The sequence below is a fragment of the Bos indicus x Bos taurus genome, chromosome 14, assembly GCF_003369695.1.
Source record: "Bos indicus x Bos taurus breed Angus x Brahman F1 hybrid chromosome 14, Bos_hybrid_MaternalHap_v2.0, whole genome shotgun sequence".
NCBI classification, from domain to species: Eukaryota; Metazoa; Chordata; class Mammalia; order Artiodactyla; family Bovidae; genus Bos; species Bos indicus x Bos taurus.
Genome location: NC_040089.1, coordinates 9,538,588 through 9,555,866, shown reverse-complemented (window position 1 = coordinate 9,555,866; position 17,279 = coordinate 9,538,588). Strand labels below are relative to the sequence as shown.

At 40.8% G+C, this 17,279-nt stretch overlaps 1 long non-coding RNA gene across 1 annotated transcript in view; it reads left to right on the top strand.

Annotated features, from left to right (window-relative positions):
• LOC113903935 overlaps positions 1-17,003 on the top strand; it is a 30,551-nt gene extending 13,548 nt beyond the window's left edge. Inside the window, exons 2-3 of the long non-coding RNA XR_003514352.1 lie at positions 16,475-16,590; positions 16,888-17,003. This is a non-coding gene — a long non-coding RNA (uncharacterized LOC113903935). The remainder of the gene's footprint in view (positions 1-16,474; positions 16,591-16,887) is intronic.
• Positions 17,004-17,279: the final 276 nt, after the last annotated feature.

Here is a 17,279-nt window from a genome sequence, read left to right as displayed (position 1 = left end):
TGGTATTCCTATCTCTTGAAGAATTTTCCACAGTTTACTGTGATCCACACAGTCAAAGGCTTTGGCATAGTCAATAAAGCAGAAATAGATGTTTTTCTGGAACTCTCTTGCTTTTTCAAAAATCCAGCAGATGCTGGCAATTTGATCTATGGTTCCTCTGCCTTTTCTTAAACCAGCTTGAACATCTGGAAGTTCACGGTTCACATATTGTTGAAGCCTGGCTTGGAGAATTTTGAGCATTACTTTGCTAGCATGTGAGATGAGTGTAATTGTGCTGTAGTTTGAGCATTCTTTGGCATTGCCTTTCTTTGGGATTGGAATGAAAACTGATCTTCTCCAGTCCTGTGGCCACTGCTGAGTTTTCCAAATTTGCTGGCATATTGAGTGCAACACTTTCACAGCATCATCTTTTAGGATTTGAAATAGCTCAACTGGAATTCCATCACCTCCACTAGCTTTGTTCGTAGTGATTCTTTCTAAGGCCCACTTGACTTCACATTCCAGGATGTCTGGCTCTATGTGAGTGATCACACCATCGTGATTATCTGGGTCGTGAAGATCTTTTTTGTATAGTTCTGGGTGTTCTTGCCACCTCTTCTTAGGTAAAACACCATTAGGTAAAAACTAAGGCAACAAGAATGAACTGTGGATATTATTGTTGATTATTATTGAATCTGCCTGCAATGCAGAAGACCCCAGTTTGATTCCTGGGTTGGGAGGATCCACTGGAGAAGGGATAGGCTACCCACTCTAGTATTCTTGAGCTTCCTTTGTGGTTCAGCTGGTAAAGAATCCACCTGCAATGCAGGAGACCTGGGTTTGATCCCTGGATTGGGAAGATCCCCTGGATAAGGGAAAGGTTACCCACTCAGTATTCTGGCCTGGAGAATTCCAAGGACTGTACAGTTCATGGGGTTGCAAAGAGTCTGACACAACTGAGCAACTTTCACTTTCATTATTGTTGGTGATGATAATGGTGATGATGGCGCTGCTGTTGATGGAAGTATGATTATCACAGTGGTGGTGGTGGATGGTAGAGATAACGGAGAAGTGAGAGAATTTAACACATGCTTGTGTATAATTCTGATGATGTGTCACTCAGTTAGCTGTGTCCTACTCTTTGTGACTCCATGGTCTATAGCTGGTCAGGCTCCTCTGTCCATAGGATTTCCCAGGCAAGAATACTGGAGTGGGTAGCATTTCCCTTCTCCAGGATATCTTTCCAACCCAGGGATCGAACCTGGGTATCCTGCATTGCAGACAGATTCTTTACTAACTGAGCTACAAGGGAATCCCACTATTGTTGATGAAATTATGATTACATTGGTGGTGGTGCCTGCTGGAGCTAACAAACAAGTGAGAGCAAGTAACATGTACTGTGGAATTTTTCATTCATTTGTGCGGAATTCAGATACCCAGAAGCAGAGCCTGCAGTTCAACTTCATCCTTCCTGGTGCCCCTACACATCTGAATTATGATAACTTGCATTCTACCAAATGTAAGAAAAAAAATTAATAAACAGAAAGCTCAGTTAAATGAAGTTGAAAGCCTAAAGTGGGAGATCTCACACTCTGTGATAACAGCACAGCCCAACAGAAAGAAAAAAGACTCCTCTACTTTCCTGGCAACAATTCTGCTCAATGCTCTGTGGTGAACTAAATGGGAAGGGAATATAAAATGAGGGCATATGTGTACTTATCCATGGTCACTTCCCATCACAGCTTGTTAGAGACTGACCCTAAGCCGCTGCCATACTCTTTAAGTACCTCATTCCTCTCCACACTCCCTTGTCTCAGCAGAGGCCTTGATCATTTACCAACTGGAGAAAATAGAGGTCATCCAAATAAAGTTTTTCTATATTTCTGCTGTTCATTCCAAGAGTTCTCAGTTTCAGCACCAGGTAAAATGTAAACCCCTAACCACTGACAACCAGACTTTTCATGTCATACCATGTAAGCATCCTCAATCCTCACCACTTCTCCAATTACACAATAAGCCCCAGCCATGCACACAGATAGGTCAGTCTCTTGGTATATGGACCATAAGCATCGTCTCACAGAAAAACCTACTCTTCTCTTGTTCCACCAAATACACACACACACACACACACACACTCACACCTCTGTTGGATTATAGCTGGAACTCAATTTGTTCGCTCAATCAAGGAATAGGGAAGGGGGACTTTCCTATTGGTCTGGAGGTTAAGAATCCGCCTTGCAATGAAGGGGCTGCAGGTTCAATCCCTAATCGGAGAACTAAGATCCCACACCTAGAGACCCCATGGGCCGCAGTGAAAGATCCTGCTTTTGGGATCAAAGATCCCACCAGCCACAGTCAAATAAATAACTAAATAATTAAAAAAAATAAAAAGGGGAAGTGCAAAGTAATGCTCTTAATTGTAAGGGAAAGAAATTCTACCTAACATAAGCTAAGAAGAAATTTTGGGGGGGAAAGTAATTTATTTTACCTTGCATCTTTGAAGAAAAATTTGAACCATCAAACCTTGGAAAGGACAACGATCTAGTCTAATCTTCAGGTTTTGGAAGCAGCAACCACAGAGCAGTGGCTGATGGGAAATAATGTTGTTCAACCGTCTCCAACCATTGCCCATCCTTATGTCATTGCTCCAGATTTAAATTCATGGGAGATGGTCTAAACTGGCCAAATACAGATTTCTCCAGTAGCAGTAGCTCAGCTGGTAAAGAATCTGCCTGCAATGCAGGAGATCTGGGTTTGATCCCTGGGTCGGGAAGATCCCCTGGAGAAGGGAAAGGCTACCCACTCCAGTATTCTGGCCTAGAGAATTCCATGGACTATAGAGTCCATGGGGTCATAAAGAGTTGGACACAACTGAGCAACTTTCACTTCACTCACCAGTAGCAGATCCAGACTCAAAGGGTTGGGTGCTTATAACCTATTTGGGAGATGATGCCAGGAACTAACAGAGAAGGCAGTGGCAACCCACTCCAGTGTTCTTGCCTGGAGAATCCCAGGGACGGGGGAGCCTGGTGGGCTGCCGTCTATGGGGTCTCACAGAGTCGGACATGACTGAAGCGACTTAGCAGCAGTAGTAGCAGCCAGGAACTAAGCATAAGAGAGAAAACAGATAGGGAGAGAGGGAAAGTAGAAAAGAGACTCTAATAAAGCACATAGAACAACTTCTGAATTGTTCTTTTGGAGGGCTGGAAGCTGAAAATGTGTTCCCAGACTGCAAAGCCCCATGAAAGTGTTGGGAAAGTGTAGTCGCACAGTCGTGCCTGACTCTTTGCAACCCCGTGGGCTGTAGCCCACCAGGCTCCTCTGTCCATGGAATTCTCCAGGCAAGAATACTGGGGTGGGTAGCGATTCCCTTCTCCAGGGATCTTCTGACCCAGGGAACACACCAGGGTCTCCTGCATTGCAGGCAGATTCTTTACTATCTGAGGCACCAGGGAAGCTAGGCCTCATGGTTTGAAATTTTTTCCAAGTGCATCACCATCTTGTGACTCTGGATTGCTCTGGTTTGCAAACAAATGGGTTTCCATGGTGGGAAACTTGCAAGGGTTGTGGGGAGGTGGGACAAGAACAACTGTAGAATGCATTTCAATAAGGTAACATGTCTCCTTTAAAGAATCCCACTGAGACTACATGCATGAACCAGGACTATTTCTCCAGGATAAAATGAAATTGTTGTTACTAAAGAAGGGAGAATAAATTTGGGGCAGACAAGATTATCAGATACATATCTCAGAGAAGGTAATCAGTAGATAAAAGAGGTTCAGAAAAAACGTGCTTCAGGAGGTCTGTAGGGTGAAAGATTTTTTTTTTGCCACACCATGTAGCATGTGGGATCTTAGTTCCCTGACCAGGGATTGAACCTGTGTCCCCTGAACTATGAGCATGGAATCTTAACCACTGGTCCACCAGCAAAGTCCTAGTGAAAGATTTTATCCAATGAGGGAAATCCTGGGAAGGTTCATGAAGAAGTTGTTTTTTTTGTTGATCATATGCACTCTTCTGATCCAAAATAACAAAGTCTGCATCCCTGTTGTCTCCTCTCCAAGCATCCAATGTATATACAAGTCATACTAGATTACCACGACCAGTGTATGATTCAGAAATAATTTATGTGAATTTAACAAATCATTAGTGAGGTGTGTTTGCTTTGATATCCTTGATGCTATTTTTGCATGAATAATTGCTAATTTAATTCAAATTCCTGTGTGGAAAAAAAAATGTGCTAATGGCTAGACAGACTTAGGTTTCCATGGCAACATATTGCTCTCAAGGATCAAGTGGAATATTGAAGTATTGGCTCACTAGGTGGCACAGGTTTATTTTTAATGTATTACATATGTAATATATAACAACAGTAGTATGGTTCATGAGTTAGGATCTCTGATATACCCTCTAGAGCAAAGAGGGAGGTTGTTTTTTGAAAAGCGTTTTTCACTTTGTCGAGTTGCTTAAAAGCTGTAGATATATTATTTTTTATCTACGTGTATTCTTTTACCTCCGTGTAGCTGAACATACATAAATGCAAAGGATATTTGCCCTGCCCTTCAGAAGTCAGCAAAAGCCTAGGAAGAAGGGAACAATACCAAATGAGCATCTGAAATTCTGCCATTGAAACATTCTCTGGGCTTAATATTCCAAAGTCTCTGGGATCTCATTATTCTATCTTATACCCAAATAGGATTATACAAGCTTCTTTTAAGCATGGTCTTTGCTTTTCATTCTCCAAACCTTTGAATAAGGTGTACCTTCTTCCATTCCTACATTGCTTGGTGAGAGTTTCCCAAATTCACGGGCCAGTAGAAATGCTCCCAGATCTTCTTCAGAGACCTGATGAGAAACTGCTGGCCCTCTTGCTGCGGTGTACAAACCTCGATGTTTTCTTTGCTGGCCATACTGAGCTGATGCTCCCAATGTCAACGGTGATACTTCTCAAACATTAGATCTCATAGTTTAAGTCTTTTCTCCCACCTATAACATTATAATGAAGAGTATTAAAATCAGAGTGATGAGCTGTGAATCCTATTTTCTCCTTCATCCATTTCCTATGTGTCCCTGAGAAAGAAATGTAACCTTACTAAGCCTACATATTCTAACCTATAAAATGGGGGTAATAATAGTTCTTATTTCATAGAGCTGCAAAGATAAAATGCTAATTGGTTATGGTGATGACAACCAGGACAAAGGAGAGGGTAGTATAACTAGATGGGTGCAGGTGTGTGTGAGTATGTATGCAAACATTAATGCCTGATATGAAAGAGTGCATCTCCTAAAACCCATGGAGCATTTGTCAACTGTTTCATTGTAATGGCCTCAGGGAAAAAGATAAACACATTGGGTGCTTAAAATCCTGTAGCGATGCTTCATTCTATCAAAATTAAATTGCTTCCTAGTTTAGAATGTAAACAAATTTCTTTCATTTTCTTCTGTCATTTCCTAGATTTTGCAGTTCTCTTACACTTCCATGTTTTTCCACTTGTAGTTCCTTTTCCAAGGAATTTCTTTTTCAGTTTTTTTCACCATTCTGTCCTCCAATGCTCCCTCAATATTTAGCTCAGTGATTACCATTCCCCTCCTCTGGCCAAGTTTCTCTGATCCACCCTCCTCTAAGGCTTGGCAAAAAATCCCTTTTTGTTTTTGTGGCTGCCTTTTGTATATCTGTCAAGTACAGTTTTTTTCTAGATTTTAATTAATATGTTACTTAACTTTTAGTGCAAATAAATTATAATTACTCCTTTGTCTCTATAGTTTCAACATTTAGCCCTGTACCTGGCAGTTAATATAAACTCAGTAAAAAACACATACATTGATGAATGTAATAGTCTTTGGTATTATTTGACAAGTGGCAAATAAGACTATATTGTTCAGCACATTTCTACTCCCTCCTCCCTCACCCTTGTGAAGAAATGCACTTCCTTGCCTCAGTAACAGTAGTTTGCTAATACAACTTACTTTGGATATTAGTTGGCATGGCACAAGCAAAGGCCAGAAATATGTTTGTGTGATGTGGTTCTTATTTTGCATTCCTGCCTTTTGCCATGATAAACAAAACAAAACAAAAAAACATGGGTTTGATAATCACTAGCTCCAAGGAGGAAGAGAAACATACAGAGTGGATCTATGCCTACCAAATAACTTGAAGCCAACCTTCATCCAAGCCAGCCTAGATCAGCCAGCTGCCGCCTGACCTTACAGTCACGTGAAGATACCTACACTCATCTTGTTGTACGTCCTTGATTTGGGGGCTGGATGATTGGGCAGCATTTTTGTTGATATAGTAAACTGAGAAGAAAATTGATAGCAAAGTGTGTTGCACTGTCATAACTGAATCTCAACTACGTGAAACCAGCTTTGGAAATGATTAGCAGGAAGGAGGCTGGAAAAATGTCAACTTATGTTATGTGGGGGGGGGGACCATTAGAGAAAACTGTTGCTTGTGTTAAGTGGAAGATAGGAAGATGTACCCAATTTATTTCAGCAGCCAGGCAGATTCATTTAAGAGAAAAGTGTTGATTCTGTACATCGACTTTTGCTAGCCACATTTTAACACTAGCTATCTATGTTACACGCGGTAGTGTATACATCTATATGTATCACAATCTTATTCTCCCAATTCATCCCATCCTGCCCTCCGCACCCCTCGTGTCCACAGCTCTCTTCTCTACATCTGTGTCTCTATTCTCGCCCTGCAAATAGGTTCATCAGAACCATTTTTCTAGATTCCACATGTATGCCTTAATATACTATACTTTTATTTTTTAATTATTTTTTATTTTATTTTTAAACTTTACAAATTGTATTAGTTTTGCCAAATATCAAAATGAATCCGCCACAGGTATACATGTGTTCCCCATCCTGAACCCTCCTCCCTCCTCCCTCCCCATACCATCCCTCTGGGTCGTCCCAGTGCACTAGCCCCAAGCATCCAGTATCGTGCATCAAACCTGGACTGGCAACTCGTTTCTTACATGATATTATACATGTTTCAATGCCATTCTCCCAAATCTTCCCACCCTCTCCCTCTGCAACAGAGTCCATAAGACTGTTCTATACATCAGTGTCTCTTTTGCTGTCTCGTACACAGGGTTATTGTTACCATCTTACTAAATTCCATATATATGCGTTAGTATACTGTATTGGTGTTTTTCTTTCTGGCTTACTTCACTTTGTATAATAGGCTCCAGTTTCATCCACCTCATTAGAACTGATTCAAATGAATTCTTTTTAATGGCCGAGTAATACTCCATTGTGTATATGTACCACTGCTTTCTTATCGATTCATCTGCTAATGGACATCTAGGTTGCTTCCATGTCCTGGCTATTATAAACAGTGCTGAGATGAACATTGGGGTACACGTGTCTCTTTCCTTTCTGGTTTCCTCAGTGTGTATGACCAGCAGTGGGATTGCTGGATCATAAGGCAGTTCTATTTCCAGTTTTTTAAGGAATCTCCACACTGTTCTCCATAGTGGCTGTACTAGTTTGCATTCCCACCAACAGTGTAAGAGGGTTCCCTTTTCTCCACACCCTCTCCAGCATTTATTGCTTGTAGACTTTTGGATTGCAGCCATTCTGACTGGTGTGAAATGGTACCTCATAGTGGTTTTGATTTGCATTTCTCTGATAATGAGTGATATTGAGCATCTTTTCATGTGTTTGTTAGCCATCTGTATGTCTTCTTTGGAGAAATGTCTATTTAGTTCTTTGGCCCATTTTTTGATTGGGTCGTTTATTTTTCTGGAGTTGAGCTGTAGGAGTTGCTTATATATTTTTGAGATTAGTTGTTTGTCCATTGCTTCATTTGCTATTATTTTCTCCCATTCTGAAGGCTGCCTTTTCACCTTGCTGATAGTTCCCTTTGATGTGCAGAAGCTTTTAAGGTTAATTAGGTCCCATTTGTTTATTTTTGCTTTTATTTCCAATATTCTGGGAGGTGGGTCAGAGAGGATCCTGCTGTGATGTATGTCAGAGAGTGTTTTGCCTATGTTCTCCTCTAGGAGTTTTATAGTTTCTGGTCTTACGTTTAGATCTTTAATCCATTTTGAGTTTATTTTTGTGTATGGTGTTAGAAAGCGTTCTAGTTTCATTCTTTTACAAGTGGTTGACCAGATTTCCCAGCACCACTTGTTAAAGAGATTGTCTTTAATCCATTGTATATTCTTGCCTCCTTTGTCAAAAATAAGGTGTCCATATGTGCGTGGATTTATCTCTGGGCTTTCTATTTTGTTCCATTGATCTATATTTCTGTCTTTGTGCCAGTACCATACTGTCTTGATAACTGTGGGTTTGTAGTAGAGCCTGAAGTCAGGCAGGTTTATTCCTCCAGTTCCATTCTTCTTTCTCAAGATCGCTTTGGCTATTCGAGGTTTTTTGTATTTCATACAAATTGTGAGATTATTTGTTCTAGCTCTGTGAAGAATACCATTGGTAGCTTGATAGGGATTGCATTGAATCTATAAATTGCTTTGGGTAGTATACTCATTTTCACTATATTGATTCTTCCAATCCATGAACATGATATATTTCTCCATCTATTAGTGTCCTCTTTGATTTCTTTCATCAGCGTTTTATAGTTTTCTATATATAGGTCTTTAGTTTCTTTAGGTAGATATATTCCTAAGTATTTTATTCTTTCCGTTGCAATAGTGAATGGAATTGTTTCCTTAATTTCTCTTTCTGTTTTCTCATTATTAGTGTATAGGAATGCAAGGGATTTCTGTGTGTTGATTTTATATCCTGCAACTTTACTATAATCATTGATTAGTTCTGGTAATTTTCTGGTGGAGTCTTTAGGGTTTTCTATGTAGAGGATCATGTCATCTGCAAACAGTGAGAGTTTTACTTCTTCTTTTCCAATTTGGATTCCTTTTATTTCTTTTTCTGCTCTGATTGCTGTGGCCAAAACTTCCAAAACTATGTTGAATAGTAATGGTGAAAGTGGGCACCCTTGTCTTGTTTCTGACTTAGAGGGAATGCTTTCAATTTTCACCATTGAGGATAATGTTTGCTGTGGGTTTGTTATATATAGCTTTTATTATGTTGAGGTATGTTCCTTCTATTCCTGCTTTCTGGAGAGTTTTTATCATAAATGGATGCTGAATTTTGTCAAAGGCTTTCTCTGTATCTATTGAGATAATCATATGGTTTTTATTTTTCAATTTGTTAATGTGGTGTATTACATTGATTGATTTGCGGATATTGAAGAATCCTTGCATCCCTGGGATAAAGCCCACTTGGTCACGGTGTATGATCTTTTTAATGTGTTGTTGGATTCTGATTGCTAGAATTTTGTTAAGGATTTTTGCATCTATGTTCATCGGTGATATTAGCCTGTAGTTTTCTTTTTTTGTGGGATCTTTGTCAGATTTTGGTATTAGGGTGATGGTGGCCTCATAGAATGAGTTTGGAAGTGTACCTTCCTCTGCAATTTTTTGGAAGAGTTTGAGCAGGATAGGTGTTAGCTCTTCTCTAAATTTTTGGTAGAATTCAGCTGTGAAGCCGTCTGGACCTGGGCTTTTGTTTGCTGGAAGATTTTTGATTACAGTTTCAATTTCCGTGCTTGTGATGGGTCTGTTAAGATTTTCTATTCCTTCCTGGTCCAGTTTTGGAAAGTTGTACTTTTCTAAGAATTTGTCCATTTCTTCCACATTGTCCATTTTATTGGCATATAATTGTTGATAGTAGTCTCTTATGATCCTTTGTATTTCTGTGTTGTCTGTTGTGATCTCTCCATTTTCATTTCTAATTTTATTGATTTGATTTTTCTCCCTTTGTTTCTTGATGAGTCTGGCTAATGGTTTGTCAATTTTATTTATCCTGTCAAAGAGCCAGCTTTTGGCTTTGTTGATTTTTGCTATGGTCTCTTTTGTTTCTTTTGCATTTATTTCTGCTCTAATTTTTAAGATTTCTTTCCTTCTACTAACCCTGGGGTTCTTCATTTCTTCCTTTTCTAGTTGCTTTAGGTGTAGAGTTAGGTTATTTATTTGACTTTTTTATTGTTTCTTGAGGTATGACTGTATTGCTATGAACTTTCCCCTTAGGACTGCTTTTACAGTGTCCCACAGGTTTTGGGTTGTTGTGTTTTCATTTTCATTCATTTCTATGCAAATTTTGATTTCTTTTTTTATTTCTTCTGTGATTTATTGGTTATTCAGCAGCGTGTTGTTCAGCCTCCATATGTTGGAATTTTTAATCGTTTTTCTCCTGTAATTGAGATCTAATCTTACTGCATTGTGGTCAGAAAAGATGCTTGGAATGATTTCTATTTTTTTGAATTTACCAAGGCTAGATTTATGGCCCAGGATGTGATCTATCCTGGAGAAGGTTTCATGTGTGCCTGAGAAAAAGGTGAAATTCATTGTTTTGGGATGAAATGTCCTATAGATATCAATTAGGTCTAACTGGTCTATTGTATTGTTTACAGTTTGTGTTTCCTTGTTAATTTTCTGTTTAGTTGATCTATCCATGACACCTATACTATACTTCTAAACTCTGTGTAACTTGAAACTAGACTCACTTACTGCTTGATGATCACAATTAATTTGCTGATTGTGTGCTTTATAAAGAAGAGCCAAAAGTTTTCTTCATCTTGGCCTCCTGAACTCTGTCTGGACACTGGCATAGAGTTGAGGGGGATGGAGATGACTTGCCAACCTGTCAAGTGGATGTTCTCTTCACTCTCTGCCTTTTGCATGAGTGAGAAAAAAAGGCTCACAGAGGTCAGGCCCCTCAACTACAGTATAAGTGTTGGTATTTGGATACAAATCCTGGGGATGCATATTCAAAGCTCATGAATTTTCCATCAGGTCATTTTATTTCAATATGCTTCTTGGATTTGGCCAGATAAATCACATGTTTCTTAATATTTTCCTTTTTAATCAGCTGGATCTGTTAGTCCACTTCTTAGCTCTCCATTACAAAAAGATAACTTACATAGTCGATGATAATGTAAGACTCTGTAATTGCCATGAAACAACTCCATCACATATTAAGTTTAAAAAATTAGGGACACATATGCGAGTATCAATAACCTCAGATATGCAGATGACACCACCCTTATGGCAGAAAGTGAAGAGGAACTCAAAAGCCTCTTGATGAAAGTGAAAGTGGAGAGTGAAGAAGTTGGCTTAAAGCTCAACATTCAGAAAACGAAGATCATGGCATCTGGTCCCACCACTTTATGGGAAATAGATGGGGAAACAGTGGAAACAGTGTCAGACTTTATTTTTCTGGACTCCAAAATCACTGCAGATGGTGACTGCAGCCATGAAATTAAAAGGCGCCTACTCCTTGGAAGGAAAGTTATGACCAACCTAGACAGCATATTCAAAAGCAGAGACATTACTTTGCCAACAAAGTTTCATCTAGTCAAGGCTATGGTTTTTCTTGTGGTCATATATGGATGTGAGAGTTGGACTGTGAAGAAGGCTGAGCGCTGAAGAATTGATGGTTTTGAACTGTGGTGTTGGAGAAGACTCTTGAGAGTCCCTTGAACTGCAAGGAGATCCAACCAGTCCATTCTGAAGGAGATCAGCCCTGGGATTTCTTTGGAAGGAATGATGCTAAAGCTGAAACTCCAGTACTTTGGCCACTTCATGAGAAGAGCTGACTCATTGGAAAAGACTCTGATGCTGGGAGGGATTGGGGGCAGGAGGAGAAGGGGACGACAGAGGATGAGATGGCTGGATGGCATCACTGACTCGATGGACGTGAGTCTCAGTGAACTCCGGGAGTTGGTGATGGACAGGGAGGCCTGGCGTGCTGTGATTCATGGGGTCGCAAAGAGTTGGACACAACTGAGCGACTGATCTGATCTGATCTGATGCAAGTATGTGGTTTCTGGTAGTGGCTCAAATGGTAAAGAATCTGCCTGCAACGTGAGAGACCTAGGTTTGATCCCTAGGTTGGGAAGATCCTCTGGAGAAGGGAATGGCAACTCCCTCCAGTACTGCCTGGAGAATTCCATGGACAGAGGAGCCTGGCTGGCTACCTAAAAATCAGATATGACTGAAGCAACCAACACGTTCATTATGCAGGTATGTTAAACAAAGTTGCATTTTGATAAAAACCCCCTGTGTGCGTGTGTCTGCCTGTCAGCCTGAGTTCCCAAAGGTGTTTACTTAAATGTTAATAACGTTTCTTTCTAAATGGCATGATCAGAGGTCACTTTTAGCTGTCTTTTCCTTTTCCTGTTCTGAATGATCTACTTATTTATGGAACAACTCCTATGTTTCACTTTTACAAACAGATGAAACAGTAAAGTTATTTCCATTTCAGGAAGAAAACATCTAGACATATTTGGTCCTTTGTGAATTGAGATTTCAGTGTTTTAGGAGAAGCCTGGAGATTAGGTAAATCTAGAAAAGCTGCTTGAAATGAAAAAATTGCTGAGTGAGGTCCTCACACACATCCTGGTTTATTAGTTCAGTTTCCTGTTCACCTGCGTCCAGGTGTGATTTCTGATTCAACTTGGTCTCTGTTATAATAGTCGTTTCATGTGTACAACTTTTTACAGTCTATAAGGCCCTTTTCCTGATCTTTTCTGTCAAAACAAACACCCTTTCTATAAGGAATAAGGCCAGACATTGTATATTTTTATATTTAGGTCAAGGAAGCGAGATTGAGAGAGGTTAAGTGTCTTGCCAAGTCTCACACTAAGTCGAACGATGGGCTGGTGAGGCACATTGAAAAAGAGAGTCAATAAAGGTCAGTACAGGTTCATAACTACTGCCTTTGCAATTTGCTTTATTTTCTCAGGCTCTTCCCCACAGCAGAATTAGATACTCCCTCCTCTAATAAATATTGCACATACCTGTCATCCTAATAAGCATTTGTTTACATGTCTCCTTGACAGAAGATAGAATTTCAATTCCACAGAGCTTATCTCATTACCTGGCATGCAGCAAGTTCTCAACAATTGTTCATTGAATTAATATATGTCTTGTATCCTGGAGACCCTTGATGCAAAAGCAATTATGAAAAAGAAGTGCAGGTTATACCTCAGAAATATTACGAATTTGGTTCCAGATCACCATAATAAAGCAAATACCACAATAAAGCAAGTCGCACACTTTTTTTGTTTTCCCAATGCATGTAAAAGTTATGTTTACACAAGCCCTGGAGTGCTGCGATTCATGGGGTCGCAAAGAGTCGGATACGACTGAGCGACTGAACTGAACTGAACTGAACTGATAGTCTCTTAGAGATGAAATAACATTGTGTCTAAAAGTATACATGAAAGTGAAAGTCGCTCAGTCATGTCCAACTCTTTGCGAATCCATGGACTGTCTCACTAGGCTCCTCTGTCCACGGAATTCTCCAGGCAAGATTACTGGAGTGGGTTGCCATTCCCTTCTCCAGAGGATCTTCCTGACCCAGGGATCAAACCCGAGTCTCCTGAGTTGCAGGCGGATTCTTTACCATGTAAGCCAGCAGGGAAGCCCACTTACTTTAAAAATACTTTATTGCTAAAAAATGCTATTATCCAAGTCCTCAGCAAATTGTAATCCTTTTGCTGGTTGAGGGTTTTACCTGTGTTGAGGTCTTCTGATTGCTCAGGATGGTGCTTGCTGAAGGTTGGGGTGGCTGTGGCAATTTCTTAAAATAAGACAACAATGAAATTTTTGCAACACTTGACTCTGTTCAGGAATGATTAGCATGCAATGCTGACTGATAGCATTTTCAGATTTACCTATGGTAAATCTTCTTTCAAAATTTAAGTCAATCCTCTCAAGCCTTGCTACTGGCTTTATTAACTAAATTCATGTAATATCCTAAATCCTTTGTTGTCATTTCAACAATCTTCAGGGTTTTCACCTGGAATAGATTTCATCTCAAGAAGCCATTTTCTTTCCTTCTTTATCCGTAAGGAATAACTCCTCATCCATTCAAGTTTTACCATGGGAGTGCAACAACTCAGTCATGAGTTTGAGCTCCACTTCTAATTCTAGTTCTCTTGCTGTTTCTACCACATCTGTAGCTACTTCCTCCCCTGAAGTCAGAGATGACTGTGCGTTTTCTGCATGTAGCCATTCCCCACTTCTATCTATAAAAGCTCTTGCCCCACTGGTTGCCAGAGGCGGGGGAGTGGGCCTTTGGACAGATATCCGTCCTCCCCCGCAGTTGCCGGATTCTGAAATAGAGCAAACTTTCCTTTCCGCCAACCCAGCCTGTCTATTGACTCTTGAGTGGTGAGCAGCTGGACCCTATCTTTCAGTAACATTCTGTCTTCCTTCCCTCCTCTCCTCAGGGTAAGCTGCTGTGCATTGGGGAACAGACTGAATGGTCCCTACAGTCCCTTTCAGAACTAATGTTCTATTCTAAGTTTAGCTGGGCAATAGAATCTGCTGAAAGTCACAGAGTTACATTCTGCAGCTTTGGATGGGAAAGGGTTTTGCGGGAATTAAGAAATCAGCTGAGCAGTGCTGAGTGGGCCATGAATAGGAGAATGCCAGCAGATCATTTGAGACACTGTAATTAAAGCAGAAGCAGATTAAAGTTCTTCTAAAAGAGATGTCAGCAAAAAAAAAAAAAAAAAGCAGTGGACGTGCCTAGAGCCTGTAAGGGACTCCCCAAAAGTTTATAGGTAAGAGAAACAGAGACAGATCCTAGGAGATGTGAACCTACTATAGAGAAATAAATGCAAGAGAAGTAGCGAATCAGGGCCATATCAACACAATGAAACCAGGCTAGGGAATAGGAAAATCAGGTGGAGTCCTCCTTTCATGTGGTGGAGTTTGCAATCCATCCAATGGGATAGTGATGGACAAGGGTTGGAAGGAAGGTGCTCTGTGGTCCCCGCTAAGGACCTTGAGCTTTGTGTGAGGGTCAAGGAGAGCCAGTGAGAACATTTGCTATTCTGCTTTCTTTTTTAAAAAGACTTTTTCTTTTTTTAAATCAACATAAATATGCCACTGTATACAGGTAAGGAAGAAGAGATACATACACTCTGAGTGTCTGAAATAGAAGAATCCTCTTAGTGTGGAAAGTCACAAACAGTGTTCACCTCCACCCCTACCCCAAAAGAATTTTGGCTGATATTTGAAGGATAAACATCCTACTTTGACAAAACCTACTCTAGCTTTTCACATTGTAGCCCTGATTCTGTCATGTGTGCATATGTACACACACATACGCAAACACACACACACATACATACATTGCTTAAACTTCTTCAGTAACTCAGCTAAGGTCATAATAGTTAGTGTGGCCTTCCATTGGCATTGGCTCAGAGGTTAAAGCGTCTACCCCCAGTGCGGGAGACCCAGGTTCGATCCCTGGGTCAGGAAGATCCCCTGGAGAAGGACATGGTAACCCACTCCAGTATTCTTGCCTGGAGAATCCCATGGACGGAGAAGCCTGGTAGGCTACAGTCCACGGGGTCGCAAAGAGTCAGACATGACTGAGCGACTTCACTATTCACTATTCCATTGGCATTACTGACATTTTGGACCAGGTAACTCTCTACTGTGAGGAGCCTATTCTGTGCACTGTGGGATGCTTAGCAAGTCTTCTTCCATTTTACCCATTAGATGCCAGTAGCATGGCCCCCTGGCTGTGACCATCAGAGGTGTATTCAGACATTGCCAAATACCCCATGGGGAGCACGATGGGGATGCTCCCCATGGGGACTTTTTCTATTTAAAAAAAAATTATTTATTTTTGGGTGTGCTGGGTCCTCGTTGCCACACTGGCTTTTCTCTAGCTGTGGAGAGCAGGGGCTGCTCTCCAGTGATGGGCCAGCTTCTCACGGCAGTGGCTTCCCTTGTTGAGGAGCGTAGGCTCTAGGGCATGTGTGTTTCCGTAGTTGTGGCTCCTGGGCTGAGTTCGTCCATGTCATGTGGGAACTTCCTGGATCAGGGGTCAACCCATGTGTCCTGCACTGGCAGGAGTAACCTGCTACCACTCCTGCTAGTGCAGGAGTTTACCACTGAGTAACCAGGGAAGCCCTCTACTCTCCTTTCAACTGCTTGTTTTCAGAACTTAGCTCCAAATCATGATGTGGTTTCTCATTTGATCCTTTCTGATTTTCCTTGGTTTCTTTATAAGTTATTGGTTTTTCCTATTTGCCTCCAAATTCTTCACAAATATATCTGGTGATGGTGGTGGTTTAGTCGCTAAGTCATGTTTGACTCTTGTGACCCTATGAACTATATAGCCTGCCAGGCTCCTCTGTCCATGGGATTCTCCAGGCAAGAATACTGGAGTAGGTTGCCATTTCCTTCTCCAGGGGATCTTCCCCACCCAAAGATCAAACCCGTGTCTCCTGCGTTGCAGGTGGATTCTTTACCAACTGAGCCACCAGGAAAGACCTGTATATGTGTGATAAGACTCAAAAATACCTAGATTTACTCATCTGTCTTTATTGATTTCCCCAGTTAGTGATTGTGTAAAACAGAAGGAAAGCCTTTGAGTATATGTGAACTGATTGTAGGAGATTACTTCACTTATAAAGAGCTTATCTCAATGTTCCCTCCTTTAGCAAGACTTCTTGGCAGCTGGGGACTCTGGGACTTCTTCCTGCCACATATGAACCACAAATAGACGAGGACTATAAGGGAGTTCATTAGTTTGGAAGAAGGTACTCAAAGGTCTCAGGTAAGTGGACAGGGGGTGCTGAGATGCTGTCCCTTCGGATCAGTCAGCTTTTAGATATCATCTGACCCAAGTCAGCATGAAAGAGTTTGAGGTTCTACTGTTTTGTAAAGATGCTGTTTTCAAAGAATCTCCAAGTACCTCTGTTTGCACAATGGCTGCACATGTGCTCTATCCAGAACAGGACAGTCTTAGCAGACAGTATCTTGGAAAGAGTCTGTGGCCTCATATGAAATTAGGCTGATAATAAGCTATTCATAACTTTTTCATTTGCTAATAAAGTCATGCTTCTCTTTCAAGGGGCTCACCCTTGGGGTAAAGACCTTTCTGACAACACAGCTTTGACTGGCATGGCACTGGACTAAAATCAAGAGACTCAAGATCTACCCATGGCTAAAGAGCTTACCATTCACTGCCCTTGGTAAGTCATGCTTCTTCCTTGAGCTGAGATTATTTCAGTAAGATCAGGGGGGTAGATCTGATGACTTCCAGTTCACACCTACCTAGTAAAAGTCTATTGACATGTCTAATTTTTGGTTAGTCTTGTTTTCTAATTTTATGTATCTCAAATAAGAATTAATTGCAGAGGACAGATCTAGCTGAAAATTCAACTGTGTAGTTTAACAGATGAGGAAAATGGTAACTATAGTAAACACACACACACACACACACACACACGTGTGCACACACAC